The sequence below is a fragment of the Rhea pennata genome, chromosome 9, assembly GCF_028389875.1.
Source record: "Rhea pennata isolate bPtePen1 chromosome 9, bPtePen1.pri, whole genome shotgun sequence".
Taxonomy (NCBI): Eukaryota; Metazoa; Chordata; class Aves; order Rheiformes; family Rheidae; genus Rhea; species Rhea pennata.
In genome coordinates this window covers 12,614,345-12,635,127 of record NC_084671.1, presented here as the reverse complement: position 1 = coordinate 12,635,127, position 20,783 = coordinate 12,614,345, and the positions used below count along the sequence as shown (strand labels likewise).

General features: G+C 44.1%; 1 protein-coding gene across 7 annotated transcripts in view; it reads right to left on the bottom strand.

Annotated features, from left to right (window-relative positions):
• The window catches only part of LPP (LIM domain containing preferred translocation partner in lipoma), a 354,330-nt gene that overhangs the window by 325,244 nt on the left and 8,303 nt on the right, over positions 1 to 20,783 (bottom strand). For 5 of the 7 annotated variants that reach the window (XM_062582808.1, XM_062582813.1, XM_062582806.1 and 2 more), the window contains exon 2: positions 2,643 to 2,767. The gene's annotated coding sequence lies outside the window, so the exon portion shown is untranslated. Of the gene's footprint in view, positions 1 to 2,018; positions 2,069 to 2,642; positions 2,768 to 20,783 lie in introns of all 7 variants that reach the window. The other 2 variants (XM_062582810.1, XM_062582812.1) reach the window with 1 other exon arrangement.

The window sequence follows — 20,783 nt, the reverse complement described above, 5'->3', positions numbered from 1 at the left end:
AATAAAAACAGATTCAGGCCCTGTTTATAGCGACGCTGTCTCAGCAGCGGGCAATTACAGACACATGTCCATTACACTTAAGTCAGCTTCCATAAACAACCAACAACTCAAATGATAGCAAGAGGTACACCAGGGCAACACCAATACAACATTTTCCCAAAATGCAGGATTGGACAGAACCACTCTTGGTGAGCAGCTGATCAATTATCATTCTAAAAGCCCAGTAAAACCTCCCCAGGAGCCAAACACCCCTGCCAGTAGCCTGGCCTTCAGGAGCATTCTCCGTGGTCATGAACAGAGATATTTTGCAAACTGTAGTCAGTGGCAGAAGATGCTCCAAAACTATAGTAAGAACAGTCATATAAGTACCTGGGAAGGTTTGGCAGACTCTGACCAAATTTCTCAGCCCCTTACAGAGAATATCTCCCAGCACGTTGTCTGTGTGAATAACATGAGTTTCAACAGCAAGATGAAGTTGAAAATAGCCAGGACAAATGAGGGAACAAAACTGCCGGGGAAGTTGTGACTGGAATAGTGGAAAGCTTGTCCCAGGAGCTCACCAGTCCTTACTGATCTAGGCTACTGGAGCATTAACAGACTAAGGTTCTCCTTAACAGTTAAATGCCACTAATGTGCCTGCCCTGCCAGCAGGGGAAATATTAGCTGTGTCAGCTCAAGAGGCAAATGGCTTACCAAACCAGAGAGGAATGCAGGCTGCAGAGTGGCACACAGTGGGGACAGGGAAACAAAATCCAGGGGAATGCTGGCTGCTAACACCGCCTCTTATTTACACAGGGGTCAGGCAGGATACATTTTATGGCTCCTGGGATTGAAACCTGGGACTAACAGCTTTGCGACCTGAGAGGGACTCCCATGCCAAAAACAAATAAAGTAGTTAGGAGGTTGGAAGCTTGGGGCCTGGAGCACATCAGGGCAAGCCAGTTCCTGGCTCCTGGCAGGCAGCCTAGCGCTGCTTTCCTGTAAGTGCAAATTGTACCCACTGGACTGGAAGCAAGCACTAAACTTTACTCTTCAGGGACAGCACACAGGGTTGAGGGCATCCACAGCCCACAAGGATCCCTCGCAGTCAGGAGCAAACACGTATGTCCTCTTGAGAGCATCTGCTGATTGGAGACCCACTATGTTGCTATTTCCCCAGCTTCATGTTCCTGAAGACAGCGTTATGATATTCCTTTGGTTTCCCAGCAGAAATGGCATTATAGCCTCTCCTGCTTGTTTTAAACACTGGTACCTAAGGAGTCTGGCTGGGCTGCCCATTCACCCCAGGACATCCTCCCTTTTGGAGGCAGGACTGCTACAACATCACTGCAGTCCAACTCTTGAATGTATGAGCCAGGGTTCAGTGCCTCTGCTTTAGACCATCTTTCACCCCAAACTGCACAGAAGAGAGAACCCAAGGGAAGAAGAAATTGGCACTCAACCACCTCCTAACCAAGAGCTCCCTGTTACACAGTACCACAAGTCACTCTCCCTGCATCACTTCTAAACCTGGAAAATAAAAGCTTAGAGGCCTGGGAATAAAATTCAACCAAAGCCTCCTGCACAGAAGTACAGATTGTTACCACTTGGCCACTGGGTCAGGCGTGAGTAATTTCTTTTAAATAACATTACATAAGCTGACATTACATAAGCAGAACTGCTCTGTATATTTGATTCATAAAAATGTCTCAAAGAGGTAGAAAGCACAACTGCATGACATACATAACGCAAGGACTGCTGCAGCTTCACAGGCAGAAAGACCATGGAAAACAGCCATAATGTAGAAAGTGAGGACTAGAGATGTTTGTATGCTCACATGCACAAATACACATGCATATCCACCCTCCCCCAGTATGCACAAGAACAGATTTAGGACTTGCAAGCTGAAGTCCTCTACAGGCAAAAGTTAACACAAATGCTTGTGACAGTTCCACTTTGCAGGCAAAGGCAAAGACTGAGTGCAAAGGAATAAATATAGAAAAAGTCAGGCAGTCAAAGTAGGTGTCAGCTTGTAAAACCTTAGCCAGAAAGGCTCCCCAGGAGGTTGGATCTGGTAGCTTTGCAACAGCTCCACAGAGAGACAGAAGACAGAGAGAGAGACAGAAAAAATAAGAAAAAAAAAAAGACGACACCATGAATGCATATGCATTCTTTTATCTCCATATATAGTATATACAGACATTTGGTATATACACCCCCAAGCTCATACACTTCATATAGTATATACTATATAAGCATTGTACATCTTTGTTTCAATGTGCCCAGATCTGTACAACATGTATCTATATATATATGTATTTGTGAATACTCTCCTTGCATCACCTATATACGTATGGGTGTGATACCATACACCACTTAACAGAGCATAACTAACACCTCATTCATAATCAGTCACAACTTCTGAACACTCACAACTTCTCACAGGTGCTAAGCCCTTCGCCACCAAGACCTCTGGGTGCAAGCACCAAAGGGAATCACTATCTCTGTCTCATATTCCCCAATAATCCCAACCCCTCCCCACACTCAGGAGTCAATATCATTTATTTATTTTGCAAAGAGCCACGAACAAAGTGCTACTCTCAGAAAAGCCACAAATTCTTCAGAGAAAGCTCCCCTCATGCCTGCGAGATGTGTGTACGTACCAGTTCTCGCACTACACAGCTTTGCCCAGTGGGAAGAACTCGGTGAGGCGACTTTTGGAGATATGCAGGGCCTCCGTCTTCCTCAGGCTCCTCCTGAGTCACGACTTTGGATTTCTTTCCCAGCCCTGTGAAGAGAGAGAGTTTTCCATGTGATGCACGCCGGGTGGGCCTCCCAACAACTCTTCTCCAAAACTTGCAGTTTAACCCACACAACTTCTGGGAAACGCAGCATTTTCTTCTCTGGCTTTCTTAGACAGAAGCCTCCATTTTGCTTAACAGCCCCCACTCTCTGCACCCCATAAAAGCAAGCATCACCACCAGAAAGCAGGCCAATACACAATGCTGAGTTTTAATGCAACACATTAGGAATATAACAAAACATGCCAATCTTTAAAGGTAGGGATGTAAAACTGAAAACGACAGATTTACCATGCAGCAGCTGAATTATAAGGTGTTGCACACTCATTTTCCCATAGTTTAAAATTTACCTTGTGAGTGGCACAGGCTGAGAAATCCAGGCTTTCAGTTACAACAACTCAGTTGACAAGTTTTAACTCTTCAAGCCACAGCTACTAAACTACTATTATTCATGCCTCTGAGGAGAGGGAAGTAAAAGAAGACAAAGTGGCAGAACAGGGTAAATGTATAGTTAGTCTCTACAACCTGAAGTACAGTGAGAGAGCTAGGAGACACCATTTAATTCAAGTTTGAAGCTCACAGAGTTTGACATTATTGTGAGCAAAGTTACACTACCATCTGGTTCACTAAATCCTCCACCTCTACGTAGCTATTTTTTGGAGGTACTCTGTTAAATTCCCGTTCGGGGGTTTTCTCACTCCTTCCTGCAGGAGCATAGCTGTAAAGCAAAAACCATCTATTCTTCAAAGCCTCCCTCTACCTTTCTTTTAGGGGAACGCCTGCAGTAAAAGCAAAGTGACACAGTTGATGCTGGTTTTCCCTCTCCAGAAGATGAAGGCAGAATTAACAACTTTGTGATCAGCACAGGGGACAGCCTGTCAGCCATCCTGGTTCACTGAGTCACTGTGGCCAGACAAACAGACACGCTTGCACATGACACACCAAGATAGACCGCTGGGGCCCATGCAGATACACGGCATCTGAAATGCACACTCCTTCCTGTCTCTCCCCATGACCTGTGCCCTGTCCTCTCCACATCCTGGCTACCCCACGAGAACTATCTCACTCACAACAAATGCCGTCTTTGCTCAGCACACAGCCGTGAAGTCACAACTGCACTTCAGATTTATCACTCGAATCCACTTCCCCGTCATGTCTAGCAGAACTTGCCCACTCTTGCCTTCAAGGCCCTCACAGCCTACCTCAGCCCTGTATGTCTTCCCCCTGATTCCTCAAAATCCACCTCCTGCAAAAACTTTGGCAGCGGTTTGGCTGCGAAGCCCACCATCCCACCACCTAATCACTCCTGTCTCTTTACACCTTCTGCCTGCATTCACCCGCTGTCTCTCCAGGGCATAGGGACCAGCCCCATCGTTACAGAAAACTGTGTAAAGTATCACTCCGAGTAAATGGTTACTGCCATTGGCTGCTGTAATGACAGAAACGCTCAGCTCCCAGCTTTGCACTTTTTCTACCCGCACTGCTCACAAGAAGGTATTTTAGCCCATAAGGTCTATAAGCAATTCATAGCAAAACACAAGAAGAGAGCTGGATGACTCACAGTTCAGGCCACCCTTCTCAGGCCTTCACCCACCCTTTGCAGCCAGCATGACAGCTCCTTTCTGCATCAGGACACCTTTGTCACTGTACATCTGTCCTAATACTACCACGGGGGGGGAGGGGGGGCAGAGCAGGGGTAGCATGCAGGAAGACAGGGTTTTCACCTCTCCCAAGCAACAGGAGATCTCCACTGTGCCAAGGTCACAAGAACATGCTGAGGTCCACCCTGACTCAGGCTGCACCTTCTCAGCTCAGCCCCACACAAAGACCATAGTCCCTATGACATCACCCAGCCCTAATTTCCCACAGGGTTGCACTCAAATCCAGGCAGAGCATGCAGAAAGAGTCCCCAGGACCCTCAGGTGCAACAAGAGCAGATTCAACCAGAGACTGCAATGGTCTATTACTGGCTTCTCACTCACTAGAGGCTTGGGATGAAGATGAGTAACTGCAGGGGTTTATTGGTGGTGAACTCAGTCAATGAGCAATTTCTCTCCATCCATCAAGGAGGAGACAAGTACAAGCAAATATTATGGTTGTGCATGTTTACTTTTCATTCTAAAATGATGTAGAGTTATATATAGTTTAGGTCCTTCCCACAGGATCCTGGCAAAATGCCCTTTGGTCTTATCTGCAAAGGCTGAAGAGGACAAACATTCCCTTCTCGTTCCAACATTGTCCCAGTTCAACCCATAACAGTGCCTCCGGGAGCTCCAGGTAAGAAAACATTCTTGGGACCAAACCTGTGCTTAAGAGACCTTGGCTCATGCTTGTCTTTCATCTGGTTTAAACTCAAGAAGTGTTTGTAAGATCTATTACAGGACTCTAACAGACGTGGCTAACTGAGCTGTATCTGCCTGAGTTTATCCTCCATGCTGGCTGTCCGCTGTCTGCTTGTGACTACTGTTCCTGTAGCCTCATCAACACTGACTCTACCGGGGAAGCATGCAAGTATTGCACATCTCTGCAAATAATAGGAAATCCTTGGGCAAACCCTCCTCGCCTGATCTCATCTCAGGTGGTACAGAGCTGATGTGGGGCAACAAGAGATCAGCCTGCCCCAAAGAAGGATCTGCCCCATTCCTTGCTGCATGCCCCACTGGCCTCCTCTCCGTCATGTTCACTCCCGCTTTGGCTCAGTAGGAAAAAGACAAATGAGCTAACAATAAAGAAACCAACCAGATTATTGCCATCAATTCCAATATAAGTCTTGCCTCCACTAAAGTCCCCAGGGAAACCCACACAAGACCTGCCCTAAAGATCCATGTTTGGGTTTCATAAAACATGCCCCAAAAATCGTTACGGGGAATTTTTAGGTGCTACCACAACAGAAATATTATTGGCAGACCAAATTCTACATTTACAAACTCAGGTCCCTTCTAGTTCAGAACCACCCTTAACAGATGATCAATGGCCAAAATATGGTTAGTTCTTACTTTAATATAGCACCAAAAAATTCCAGCTTCCTATCACAGTCCTGAAAGAGGTAATTGCAGAAAGTTTCTTTGGTAATACACCTTTATATAGTAAAGCTATATAGTAAAGCTCCCATCTGGCATAACTCAGTACAACTTCCGTAACTTCAGATCACCAGCTACATTGAGATTTCCAAGTCTGTACATATGTAAATGTGCACACGTGCGTCTTCATTTTTATGCTTAGCACACCACAAATCACTTATTTTAATGCACCCTGAGGCATCTAAATAGGCAATCTAACATTTAAAATAATTTAAAGCAAATACCCAAACAGCAAGAATCAGTTATCACAATCAAAGTACTAAGTCTCTGAAGAAACTACAAGAACCAGAACTTTCTGAAAATGTAAACCTGACAGATTATTTTCTTCACTTATTTTTTTCAGCTAGTTGAAAAAAGAAACAGCTCATTCAAAAAACAGCTCATGAAAAACTGAGAAAGTGCTTGTAAGTTATAAAAGCAATCCCAAGGTGAAAGCAAAATAAGGCGAGAGGCTGAGATCTACTAAGATCCAGAAAGACATGACGATCAGAAACAATCTGTTCACACGCTGACTAGAGATGCTGTACTGCCAACAGTAAGAACCACTCTTTATTAAGAAAAAGTTAAAAGAATTTAAAACAAAAGCAAAGTGTATAAAGCAAGGTGTCCTGTTCGTTGATTTAAATTGTAATTAAAAGCAATAAATTAATCATCTAGTATGTTCTGAGTTCTCTTAAATTGTTCAGTTTTTTTCAGAAATGGACAGTTTAAAATCTCTGTGAGATGTCTACCTTTCAGAGAAGCATGGTCAGCATCTTCAGAGAAACAGGTGTCTCTAGAATAACATTACAGCAGTCGCTTAGAAATTGAAGTAATGAGAATTACTGATCCCACTTAAAAAAAAATTATTAATTAAAATAATTTCAGTAATTGCTAATTACACTGCTAACATAACAGGGGTGTGTGGGGGGGGGTGTGGGTGTGTGTGTGGGTGTGTGTGTGTGGGTGTGTGTGTAAACTGACATGTTTTTCTTGGTGGTCAAAAGTTGCACTCACTTAAAATTCTTACCAGTATCCAGAATTCTACTTTAAAATCGATGTGGCTATACTTGCAGCAGTCCAAGCATGAACAACGGTTAAACTGGGAGAAAGCAGCCTCACAGTGGGGTAGTTCATTCCCTTTCCTATGTGGAACAGATGTCTCAGCCTGACTGCTACAAGGGAAGCTGTAGTTTTAACTGTTGCAGTCAACATTTTTTAAGTGCAGGCAACCTCTCCGCGAGTCAGCCATCAGTACAAATTGACAAGGGTCTGCTGTTGTATGATTGGCATGTGCTTGTACAGGTCCCCAGATGACAACTCCATTCAACCTGACCTTTTCATTTTAAATGAAAAGCACTTAAAAGCCTGCTAGGTTTTGACATATATATTTTTATATCTTTCCCACTCTGTGCCATTATTCATTATTTGCTGGCTAAAGTCTTCCAACTCAGAAAACTAAAGCTAGTTCCTCAACTACTGGACCAGATTTAATCCTCAGCAGTGCTGATCATCACCAGCTCCTATCTGAGCTGTCCGAGGTTGCCATGTACCTCACACTTCAGAAAAATCAGTCCTCTTATAGGTAAACCTGAATTTAGAGCTCAAGTCTAACTTAAAATTCAACTTACATATAAGTAGCTTTACATTTGAACATAGCTGCCCTGAGGTACTAACCTATCTTCCTATTCCACACACTAATGCTTGCAGGATCTAGCCTTGGCTAATAACTTTGTGTGTGCTTACTCATCACTGTGCTTTTCAGGTTCATTTATTAAACTGCTAAAATAAATATTTTTTAAGTTATCAGATAACAAGATAATGCAAGATAACAAAAGCTAGAAAAGCATTTCCTCTGTTCTGCCACTTTTTAATCCCACCAGCAGCCAGCACCTGCTCCAAAATTTATCAATATAAACAGCACCGACTAATATGCTTGGCTGCTACTTTTTTGGGAGATGAGATCTTGTTGGTAGTGTAAAGCAGTAGATGTACTCAGCAAATCTCAAGTTTCACATGCAGAAGAGCTGTCCCTAAGTTTTGATCTGCAAGAAACCACTCAGTACTCAGCACTAAGCACTTTTCAAATCCACAGTCATGTGTGCCAAAATTGGCCGTAATGGGACTTATCAGTTCCAAGCTCCTGGGTCAGCCTTCATTCTGAAGGAAAGCTGGGATCGGTTGCAGCACAGACCTGCAGCATCAGCTCCAGTGGGTAAAATTAGCACCAATTCAAGAGCAAGATCACCAGCAGGCCCTGTGAACTTCTATGCACGAATCACTTGCTGTCACACTAGATTTCCAGGTATATCCCACAGTTTATAAATTGAGATTAAAAAGACGAAAAAAAGGGGCAGGGGTAAAAGAAGGAGGTGAGATCATTCCAGTGCATTCCTTCAGGCACAGCAGCCCCAAGGGGATGGGATCCAACTTCCCAGCACAGAGACTGTTGTGTTATAATATAACGGTTGCCCAAATGAAATATTTTTGGGGGTAGAACATATTTAAGGCCAAGGAAGCTATGAGACAGCCCTACTCACAGCACACAGGAGTTGTGGCCAGGAATCACCCCAGTGCATGCTGCAGTGAGCTCTCAGCTGGAAGAACTGGGTGACAGTGGGGATGAACCCAACAGCAGAGCCAGCCATATCACATCCCTGTTAAGTGTACATAGTGTTGAAAAGACGTCTGGAAGAGAAGGGCGCCTAATGAACAGGAGGAATCAGCATGCATATGCCAGAAAGCCTGTTGGTCTCGCTCTGGAGTGACCTTTCAGCAGCTCCCCATTGCTGCCAGCAGCGCTGCCTGTGAGCTACGTGTCTGTAACTGACACCAGAATTGGACCCTGTATTTTCAAGCACAAACTACCAGCCTCATGCTGTTCACACTCCCTCAGTTTACTGGAAGCAGAAGATTTTCAACAGCTTCATTGATTCCCCCTCCCCAACATTTACTGTCTTCATTTCACTAAGCCTCGTCAGAGGGACCTCAAACAAGAGGGGGGCAGTTTCACTTCCTCACTCGAATGCACCCCAGCTCCTTGATCAAAGAAGGGTAATTGATTTCGCTTTCAGGTTCCCACGCAGTATCAGAGCACCACAGAGTCCCAGTTTCAAGTAAAGGGGAATGTTTTGCAATACAAAAAACAAAATCATTTTTTTCCCCCAGTAATGGCCAGTCTTACAAAGCAGCAGTACTAACAGAACGCTGCTTGGCAAAGAAAAACAGGCCAGCAGTGACTAAGAGCGCAAGGGAACAGAGTCACAGGGGCTGATCAAGGGCTCAGCATTCCCCATTCTCAGCCCAGTGTCTTCATCAGACCATATTTAGGCTGAAATCTCCTAGAGGAGGGATAGTGTTTTTGTGCACATTTGTTCAGTCTAATGATGCTTAGAATCACAGCAATGCAAGTAATGAAAACGAGGAGGAAGGATGTTTTATTATAAGGGATAATGTTCTTTATCCACTTTGGTTTTAAATGGCAAAAATTTGAGATCTAAGGTCATCTCCCAGGCTTGCTTAGGACTCACCACAATGAAACCCCTGACACCTTGGTGGTTCTCTTACACTTTAAAAAAGAAAAAAAAAATCTAAGTGAAACTTTTAAAACTTGGAGCCTATATAACAACTCAGCATTTGCGGTTCAAGCATTCTGTTTTACCCAACTCTGTCTAGGCCGTTTGAAAATAGCAGCAAATATCTGGCAGCCAGCTGGATTCCCCACTTTCATGCTCACTCAGGGAGGCTACATATTTCTGAAGGCATTATAATCCATCGTCACATCTAAAAAAGAACACAATCAGCCAGGATCAGTAAATCTGTGTGGTTCAGAAACATCTGTCTCACCCTTTCCCCCCCTTTCCAAGGATGACTGAGCATTAGCTATTTGGTCTCATTTTTATATCTTAATAGCGAACTGTCACAGTTTCAGACCTGGAGAGAATAGCTTCAGATAGGACAATCAAGGTGTCCAAATATGTATTAAAAAAAAGAACTATCTCAGTGTGGTTGTTCCACCTTTTCAACCACTGGTCCTCTTTCCAAACAGTAGGATCAAGAGACTGAGGAAGTGCATTTCCTACCCCTCCTCAAAAAAAAAAAAAAAAAAAAAAAAAAAAAGAGAGAGAGAGGGAGAGAGAGAAAATTATGTTGGGGCAGAGAGGCAAAGGTTAAAATAGAAGCATGGTAGTCAGCCAGCACAGAACAGCCTCACCAAGGACTACTTTTCATGGAAACATTATTGTTTCAACAAAAGGTTGTGTTACCATCACAAACAGAAGAGTAAAGAAACTATTTTTTTTCCCTTTATAATACAAGAACCAAGACAAAAGCTGGTGTTCCAGCAGAAATCTCCATTGTGAGAATGGAGTAAGCCATCTACCAAATGTATATATATAAAAAGAGAAATTCTGACAAGCCCTAATAACTGCCATTATTACATATCAAAAAATAGGAGGAACACAGATATCTGCAGATGCATCTGCTTTCTGAACAAAAAAGTACCATCACCTCCATTACCAATGAGGACTGAGACAAACAGAAAATACATTTAAAAATGCTGTTGGAGTTCCTGAATTTCCCCTGGCTTCAGCTGGAATTCAGGGCCCTCACTGAATTTGGTCCTCATAGCCAAGCAGCAGAAAAGAAGATAGATGCAGGTTTTCAGACACGCTACTGGGAAACACATCTGCTGTCACAAAGGTCCCAATTTCCACGCTGGGATGGGGAGGGAGACTGTGAGCCCCTCTTCTCCTCCAAAGGGTCTTGTGCGTCTCTCACAGAGCAAAACAGAGGAGGAGATGAGCCAAGGGCTGCTGGAATCAATGCAAAAAACTCCTCTTCTAGGTATTCACCAGCTCCAGCATGTAGGTTACTAGAGAAACCTCTCAAGATGGTGCCCCTCTGTGTGAGCAAAGCATGGATCGACAGAGAGGTGTCTGGAATCACCACATCAGCTAGATGGTCAGGCTCTGCTCAGTTGTCACTGCTGACCCAACACATTGCACAGGAGGCCAATGCACTCCAAGGTCACCCAAGAAGCCCAACCCAGCCACTACCAAAGGGCAGCACAGACTGACCCCGCATGCCCCAACACCAGCATCTCTGTCCTGACGACCCCATGTCACTCGACCATCTCCAGGCAACACAACTAGGACATGCAAGCCCTCCCCCTCCTCTCCTCAGCCTGACACCAACTGCTAAAATAAGGTCTTGGCAGCTGCACTACAACTCCAGTATTAAAACGGACCAGGCGGGTGGAGGGGGGAAAAAAACAAGCTTATATAATAACACAACAATGGGAAGGAAACAAGATCCTAATCCCCTCGCCCAGCACTACTGCGACCATGCCACCCCCCCCCCCCCCCCCCGGCATAGCTGTCAAACACCCATCCATCTCAATACAACAACGGGGTAATCGGGTAATCATCTGCCTCCAGAACCACACACAGCTCGATGTGTTTCCCTTACATGTCAATGAGTAATTTTCTCCTCCTAGAGGCAACAGAGATGCAGATACCAGGAATACAACCCTCTTTATGCACCGGTAATGCACTATGCACCGGTAATGCACCACTACCTCAGCAACCTGGGCTCCTACAAGCTCCAGCCCTCCCAGCTGGGCTGCGGTGGGGCTTTGGTCAAGGCAAAGGCAAAAGCTTCAGAGCTCAAGTATCAGTGTCTTGTAAAAGAAAATTAGCCTCGCAGACTTCCATGGGAGTTCTACGGATTATCCTCCGACCAAAGGAGCTTAATTAATTGTCTGTAAAAATGGACTGAGATTTATCGCATAACTTCTCTCAGCACAGTAAGTGCAAATATTATTACATTTTTCCCTCTCCTGTTTAAAAATAAAGAATAAGAAATTCTTCAGCCCTTTCACTTGTGCTGTTTTATCTTGATCTAGAGAAATATATACAAATATATACAATGCACTCGTACTGGATTTTCTTTGAGTAGCACCAACAGCAACTATAAAAGTTGTTTCTCTGGTCCTGTGCAATTTAGTTCATTTTGACTGCATTCCTTTTTGCTGATGAAAAGAAAGAAGCTTTCTGTTTGCAGAATAGCAAGTTTATCGGTTAAAAATCTCAGCTTCCTTACTGGAACTCACTGGTACTAACGGGAAGAGATCAAGCTTCTTCCCATGTATCTAATAGTTACTCAGCACCAAGTTTTCTTGACCAGTAATTCTCCACGCTCTTCCAAGAGTTTACCACACAAAATCCTCCAGTCCTGCTGCACCCAAGCACTATTTTGGAAGAGTACGTGGCTATTTGTTTGAAATGTTAGCTACAGCGTGTGGGTGCAACATCATGCCAAAGGAATGAAACACTGAGACCAAGGAAGATCTCTTATCCCCTCTTCCATCTCACTGGCATGATTCACAGCAGTACTGCACTACACAACACCACAGTCATACCTGTCCTCACCTACTCCCAACTGTACCACACTGAGCTTGTCTGTGGGAATTTTGTCCCTGAAGCCAATGTTTACATTATCGAATCTTTTTTTTTTTTTTTTTTTTTTTTTTTTCCTTAATCTAGCAAGTAGAAAAACAGAAAGCAACTGCAGAAACTTTGGGACAGAAAGATCTTTGTGACTTGCACGCTGGTACCTTCAACCTCAAAGCGTGACTCAACATAACATCAAGTAGTCCAGCATCCAACACGCGAACGAGCAAAACCAATTCCACACTAGCCATCAGCTAGGTTCAAGGAGAGTCAGCAATTGCATTGAGGAGTCAGAAGAAAGGAGGGAGAGGAGGAGAGAAAAGGAATAAGGAGGAGGAGTACTGCATTTGTCACAAAAGATACAGCCACGTGACTGATCACCATCACTCAACAAGGAAGTAGAAGGAATAAAATGGGGGGCAAGGGGGACAGGAAGGGGGGGGGTGAAGAAAGGTACCTACGTGAGTAAGCACAACAGTTCAGATAGTGGTGACCGTACACAAGCCAGCGCTTGCCAAAAATAACCACGCAGTGGTGTTTGAGATACCACACTTCGCTTTCAGCCTAGAAATAGGAGACATCTGTGGGGGCTTGAGTGGGAAAAGCTGGCAAGCGTGAACCGTTTCATATCAAGCCTGCAAATCGGCACATTGCATTCAGAGACTCACAGCAGGCTCATACGAAGCCATTTACCTATAGCCAACGTATCTCTAGTTACAACCTTCAGAAACAGAGATGACTTGATTACCAGGCTTCTATCAGCATTCAGAGAGACCAGAGAAGATCAACAGAGCCAGCACCAAGGAACAGAAAACAAGCACAGCTAGCTCAATGGAAACTTGACGGGACAAGAATGACTGCAATCACAGAGGAAAGAGTAGAGTTCACTTGTGCAGCCCTCTTTTTCTGAGGCTCTCAAAGACGACAAAACCTCTGACCTTTGATTAAACTACACTACTTTCAGAAGAGGGGGCGGTTCAGGGGCTTGGGGATTCAGTAAGAAACTATTTATCTCAGGTCATGGGTTCAAACCCTCTTCAAGTTCTTTTTTTCTTAGTCAATTAAAACAAGAGACTCAATCTGCATTAAAAAAAAATACTGTTACTAAGGGCACAGTCAGACACTGCCTTGCAAAACAGGCAGTTTAAGAAAATACAGCTCCTCTGTTACACCTTGCAGGCCCCAGAGCTAAAGGCACGCTGCATCCACTGGGCTCTGGCCCTCAGCGCCCAGGAGCTTGACCACTTTGGAACAGGCAATTCCCAACCCTTAAACCAGCAGTGATTTCAGAGAGCCCCCCTGACTGGCACTGAACACGAGCACTTACGTGGATCTTTATCACATGTCAGCAGGGGAGCGCTTATGACCAGCGGAAGGGAGCAACTCTTTGCACTCCTTCAGCCATTTTGCAAGCAGCTGCGTGGCTACACTGCAGATCTCACGCAGACCTCAGCTCCTACAACGACAGATCCACGACAAGTGCCGAAGTCAAGTAAACAGAGGGAAGAGAGAGGACGCCTTTCATTACATCACCGGGCCAGTACAATACATGAATCAAAGTTAACGCATATCTGAAACCAGTTACTGCTAGAAACTAAACTATCTAGGAACTCCAGCAGCTGCACTCAAAGGTCCTGGTAATATGCACACAGACAGAGTCAAAACATTTTTTTGTTTGTTTGTTTTGTTTTGTTTTCTAACCATTAAAAGGCAAGCCCAAAGATGCCCCTGTATGTGGGGCACAGACACACATGCTGGTGTCACTTTTAGTGGCTTCCCACTGAGAAAAACATACCTCCACCCCCCAAAGTAACTACTAGGTTTTAATAAGGTTTTCGACAACTTCACACTTCAGCCATATCTACCCTTTTGTCCAAAAGCAACTTTCTGCTGAGAAAGGATCTAACAACGAACTTGCAGCGGCTCCAGTAGCAAGCTGGGAGCCGGCCCTTTCCAACAGGACCACCTCTCTTGCGCAAGCAGAAGTCCCAGTGTTGCCAGTGCCCTCTGAGAGAATGGCAGCCAATGCAGGAGTAATACAGCAAAACCAAGGCGTTTGGAAACAAATGGGAAGCAAGTAGAGTTTTCTTCTATTCACTGAAGAGAGTAATTATTTTGGATAAGACTGTATATCCTTTGGCTTTTAATTAGTGGTAAATCAAGTCAATCCTGGTTCATATTAGTGAGAAACTATTAGGGGCTACGGCTTTACAGCCAAGGAAAACAAATCTGTACCAGTCCCTCACCCCAAGAATAACTTCTGATTGTCAGGCACAGTTACCAGGGGAATGAATAGCTTCTAATGCAAGCTCCTCAGTCAATTAAACTAATGCAGACAAAAAGGCAAGGCAGCAGCAGCAGGCAGCAGCAGAAAGCTCAGGGTGAATAAGATGCATGTACTTGGCACACATGAAGCAATCACACAGTAGGTTAACAGTGATGAGGGAGAGGGAGATCAGTCTGCAGTTTCAGTGTTAGCAGAAGACATGGGACACCTGGCTCCAGATTTGAGCTCACCACAAGTTACCATGGCCCCAGGCAAATCATTTAACTTCTTTGTGTTTCAAAATCATGTTTACTGCCTAGGAAGATTAAACCTGCTAGAGCCTGAGGTGTCTGGATAAGACAACAACAGGTCTGTATCATAAAATGGACAGACTTTACTCCTTCCCCTAAAAAGCAAGGACAAAGTCCCACGTGGGAAAAACATCTCTACAGTGGGATAACACCACCGACTCATTCCTGGAGGACTCTAGATACCCTTTCAGTACTGCAGCTACCACAAGCGACATGTCCTTGAGCCAGCCACCAACTTCACCATCCAATGCTCACCTGCCTACAAGGGACAGGTGGCAGCAGCCACTGCAGATGGGTTCTGCAAGGCTTCTCCTTGGGACACGGGAGTTGAACAGCAAAAACTAGTAGGGTTCCAAGATTTCAAGAAGCTTTAACTGAGAAGTCAGAAGCACACGCTGGTGTTCTTAGCCATGACTCATATTTAATGCAGACTGATACACACCTGAGTGAGGAAATACCTAAGAAAAGTCCTTGATATATTAGTAATTCAGAACTATCCTACTACTGTCTCCCCCTCTGCTCAGCAGCCTTATAACTCTCCCTGAAAAATCAGGACAGTAATCAAGCTAGAGCACAAAACAAAGGCCAGCAGAAACAAGTACAATCTTTGGCCCTTTTTGGCAAGAAGGCTGAATGTCTAAATCATCCTGATCATCTTTCAAAGCATCCAGGAGAAAAGGAAAAAAAAAGAAAAAAAAAAAAAGAAAGAAAGAAAAGAAAGAAAGATCAGATGCAGCAGGAGCTTGTTTTTCTTCACAGCTGCTTTTTGCAGACTAGCTGTTGGTGCACTAACAAGCCTCATGTAGTGGATCCACTCCTTTTTCTTCCCTTGTGCAGCTGAATTTTAGTAAGAGGATGAATATGGATTTCGGCAGCTATAGCAGCACATACAGGCTGCCTTCCTTACCTCAATCTTCTGTGACATGGTACAGTTCCATTTTCTCTTCGAAAACTGTTAGCCAAATTCCCTTTCTTTTAGAATGTCAGACTAAGTTAGCAAGCTGTTCTGCAAAAAGCATTTTTCATTTTTTCCCATCCTCCACATCTCCTCTTAGACTGTAGACCATGCTGTGGTAGCAATTCACCCCAGAACATAAGCAGTAACAGAGGAGTCGGTGCAAAAAGAGCATCTCCCTTTGCAGTCCTCTGCCCTGTACTTTGCAAAAAGTGTCAGGCAGCTTTCGGCCCAGGTACAGAGTAAACGTCTCCTAATAAAAAATGCTGCAGTATATTCATCATCTGAGACCTCAGAAAACTCCATACAGACAAAGTTACTGTTGTGGAATTCCTTAGGTGCTTTACATGTTATCTCTGGCAGCTGGCTGGGGCCACACTTTATCATGGGATGGAAGATGGAACAATCAGGAAATGAATCCCAAATGGCAGAGCCTGGGGACTCCACAACAACCTGCTTCTTCAGCAACACACATCTAGGTAACTCACTTGATTCTCTGGCATCATGGGTCTTGCAAGTTGAAGTTCACATTTTGGGACAGAGGGAGGCAAAGCAAGGGGTTCACACCAGCCACAAACATCATGCCTTCACAAACCACTAGCAGAGCTGTGGGTGCATCAGCTTACAAAAAAGACAGGCAGCAGACAAAATCTACAGCTACCTCCTTTTAACTGGATTTTTAAAAAGAGTGTGTGTGCAAACACTGGGCTAAATCTCTTCCCCCCCTTGAAAGCTAATGGAAACTGCATCTTTGATTTCAATGGAGACGCAATTTGGCCCTTACATAACTGAAAGCAACACAAGCCAATGTGGTCAGAGCAGTCAAATTTAACAGAGGCAGATGCTGTGCAAAACTTAACCCATACAGCCATGCAAACACACCTCAGCTTAGTTGTGCTCTTCTAGCAGGTGCTATTTGAATCTTGGGCATCTATCTCTCTAGCAAAGTACAATGATATTTAACTTCCTTGTGGGATCACAAGGCTGCCAAACATGTTAGGATTAGTTAATTCATGCGTATAAAGTGCTCACAAATTCTATCATAAGGAGGGGACTGACCTATTTATGGATATGAATGCTCGTCATCCTGCTGCTCACTAGCCGCAGCATACAGGGTGACCTGGGCAGGAGAAGCCCACCTTTCCCCAGCTCTGTGCTCCCTCTGCCATGGAGTCCTACTGGAGCTACAGAGGCACACGGACTCATCCCACAGATCTCCAGCAGGCTCAAAGAAGGCAAACCGTAGTAAAATTGCCATGAGGAATTTGGGTGGCCAAGGGACTTTACATCAAGTTACATATTTCTCTTGGGTGTCCCTCCCTCCCACACAGACCTCCTGTGACTAAGTGTTGTGGAACGAGATGGAGGAGAGCGCACAGCTCAGAAACCACGGCAGTAAACAGTCATAAGAGACACTAGTTCCCCAGGAAGAATGCAAAAGAGCCAAACTAGGTTTCCGATGGAACTCAGCAAGTTTCTTAAAAGGATTATATGCTGTAATTGCTTGTGATTGCAGTGCCACAGCAGCCCTACATTCCCATGACTCAGAATTGCTTTGCATCAGGTTGCAGTCCTAGACATACAACTTTGTTCTGCCAGAAGCTACTGCTCTGCTTTCCTCTGCAGATACACTTCAACACTTATCAGGTCTCCATCTTCATCACATTCTGCTAACACATACTTTTTACATCCTTTTCATCTTCCCCCATAGTCAGTGTCTTTATGTCTTCAAGTCAACCACTCTGCTCTTCTCTCAGCATTCTCCAGTTTATCTTCATCTTTCAGGGCTAGAGCTCCTCAGACCCACTCATTGCTCTACAGTGCAGCGTGCACACTCTGCTTGGTTTCACAGCGCTTCCAACACTCTCCAGCAGACCCACTACTCTCCATCACGTATCATAACAAATGACAGGCTCAGCCCAAGATGCTGCAGTTCACAAATACAGGCACAGACAATACATGAAAACGTTATCGCTGGCATATGGAAGCAAAAACAGAACAAGAGAATGAATAGGAGCCTGGAAGCATACCAGTACCATATCCAGAATTACTCATGTTACTGATTAGATGGATAGGCCTTGTCTTGCTCTGGAGATCAAAAGCATCTGGAATCATTTCCATTACATGTCAAGTAGAACATGCACAACCAAAACATGCAGAAAGTATTCCCATCCTGAAAGCTACATGCACCAAGACAGCTGGAACTAAAGCAGATGATCCAAGTATGACTTTCAGAAAATACACAGCTACCTTTGTACATCCAGTTACACCCATGAAATAAGGCATACCCTTGATCAGGTATGAATCAAATCATCTGAGACATGAGAAATATATCAAGACCTCTGGAAAAAAAAAACATACAGTTGTTCCTGCCTCATTGTAATTTACCTTCAAGCGATAAGGAGCAGCTGACGCAGGTAGACATCAGCCCAGAACACAACAGAGCTGAAGCCATCGCATCATTTTCACTAGAACCTCCTGCACACGGCAGCACGACCCAAGAGCTAAAACACCATGAGGCATGCAAATGGATGGGTAGAGATCGCAGACACTTTGGTTAGCGCACACAGGGAACTCCAAAGGGCAGAGAATCGAGCACTACTGATAGTGGTACAACACACCTACATACGGCCTGACCCTAGACAAGGCAGGGCACTACCAGAACAGATGATCGTTGAAACACACAGGAGTCTGAGTCTTCTCTTTTTCACTCCAGGGCATATCAGGCGGTGCAAAGAAGAGATTATGCCAATCCATCTGCTTTGCATCCTCAGAAAGATCTAATACCTACATGTACCAGAAAGTAATCGTAAAACAGCACATCTATATTGTACACACAGTGAGGAGATGGGAGCTTACTTTAGGGACAGATTAACTTACAAACCAACACACTCTATGCGGATCCCTGTGTGTAGTAAGGAAATGAGCTGTTCTCATAGCTCCTTCCACTCAAGCTCTACAACTCAGTCCTTAAAAACTTCTCCATTGATTTCCAGCAGCACTCTCACACCCCGTGTTCACAACTCTCCCACACAACAGAGTAAAACATGCTGTGCCAAGCAACGAAACAAGGAACACAAGTGCTTCATAAGCTGCCATCCTTTCACCCAGACACTTTGAATACCTGGGTGGGCAGAGTGCTTTGGAGTGACATGCTGATTTATATTGTTTTTAGTTCACCTGCTGCTCTGGCTTCATTCCCAATTCTCTTATGCTTAGGAAGATATTGAAAGAGGCCTTACATGCCAAGAACACTGTACTCATCCCTTCAGTAGCACAGAGGTGCAAGACATTACTCCTAACTTCTCAAAAACACTTCTGCCCCACCATTCGTCGCTTATTACCACTCTTGGAGATTTGTAACTTGTCTGCTTCATTAATAATATGATCTGCCCTGCATGATGATGCCTATTTATTGCAGTGAAACTACTGCTGTTCTGCAAAACAAAAGCAGAAGAAAAGAAACTGGACTTTCCCAACCAGATAATTTAATCCTTTTGCCCCGGTTTCTTCCCTATCTGTCTATATTTGAAGCAAGTTACAATTCTGGTTCGAGAAAGTACAATCACTTGCACACTAGTAGCTGCACCAAGTTCCACTGGATTACTCATACACTTGAATTTCAGACTTACTATGTTGAGGCTCACTGAGCCCTCCTTAAATGGAAAAGATCTAACGCTGTGTTTCCCAAGCTCTGTTCTGAGCCGAGTATGAAATGGACCCTCTGAAACAGAACCAAAATGGAACTGTGCTGGGGAAGGCAAAACGAGACACTAAAGACAGCTTAAACTACACTAAAAACAACAGTCTTACTGTACACAGGAAAACAAGCCACTGAACAGCAGGAAGTACATAGCAGATAATAAGAAGTCTCTACTATCCTTACTGTTGTCCTTGAAATATGTTGTTATATATAAATATTGTCTGGACCTTAACCATTTTTCTGGTTCCTTTCTGGACCTCTCCACTATCACATTTCAAATTCAACAGCATTAAACTGCCCTGGTTTCTAAATGCCATAGACAAAGACCAGCCTGCCTACTCAGCTAGGCACCTCAATACCCTAGCAAGATAAATACAGTCCTTGTCCTACAGTCAAGGATAACAATGATAACGTATAAAAGGCAGGTAAAAGTGGAAAAGATGGGGAGATTGACTGTGAAGACAGGCATAACTGCAATAAGCAGTTCAGAGAAAGCTCCGGAATCGGGTAGAAAGGATGCTAAATTCAGATTGTAATTGCAAATAATACTTTCAACCATTTTTCTCTATTTGATTATGAGTTAGATTGCACACCAAAGAGCACACTTGGCCTAATTGGCTTTTTTCTCCCGGATTTCAGTGAGGGATGACATGAAACTCCCAACTTTACTTCTGTCCAAGCCTCAGTGTCCCAACAGTAAAACAGAAAGAATAATTTTACTTCACCTTGGGAGGGCACTACAAAAATAAAGTGATCCAGACTTGCAAAGTGCTCTAATGAAAGAGGAAAGAGCACCCCAGAAACGCACAAAAGGAAATTATTAATTTTGTATTCAGTCCTCAGTTCGAATAGTATGTAGTAAATAAGGCCTGGGGCTAGACACTGCACACAAAAAAAAAATGAATAGCTGCTCATTAAGTATTACTTTCCATTCTGTGTACAAAGAGTAGGTGCTCTAGCAATTAAGTGGCTATATCATAACACCCACTTGCAGGGGGGGCAAATTAAGGTTTCATCAATAACCTTCATTCTGGCATTTAGTAACTTCAGAGCACTTGGACCTTGCAATTTTAATAATATTATCTTAACCAAGTTGCTCATAATTAACTACAGAACTGCCACATGGCTTCTGCAATCACTATCTGTTTCTCTGGGGAAATCCAGCTTAAAGGCTCATCTTGGCCACAGTAGTAGTTTGAGGTATATCCCAAGATTTGCCCACATCCAGGAAAAGCAAATCAAGTCTCTACCCTCAAG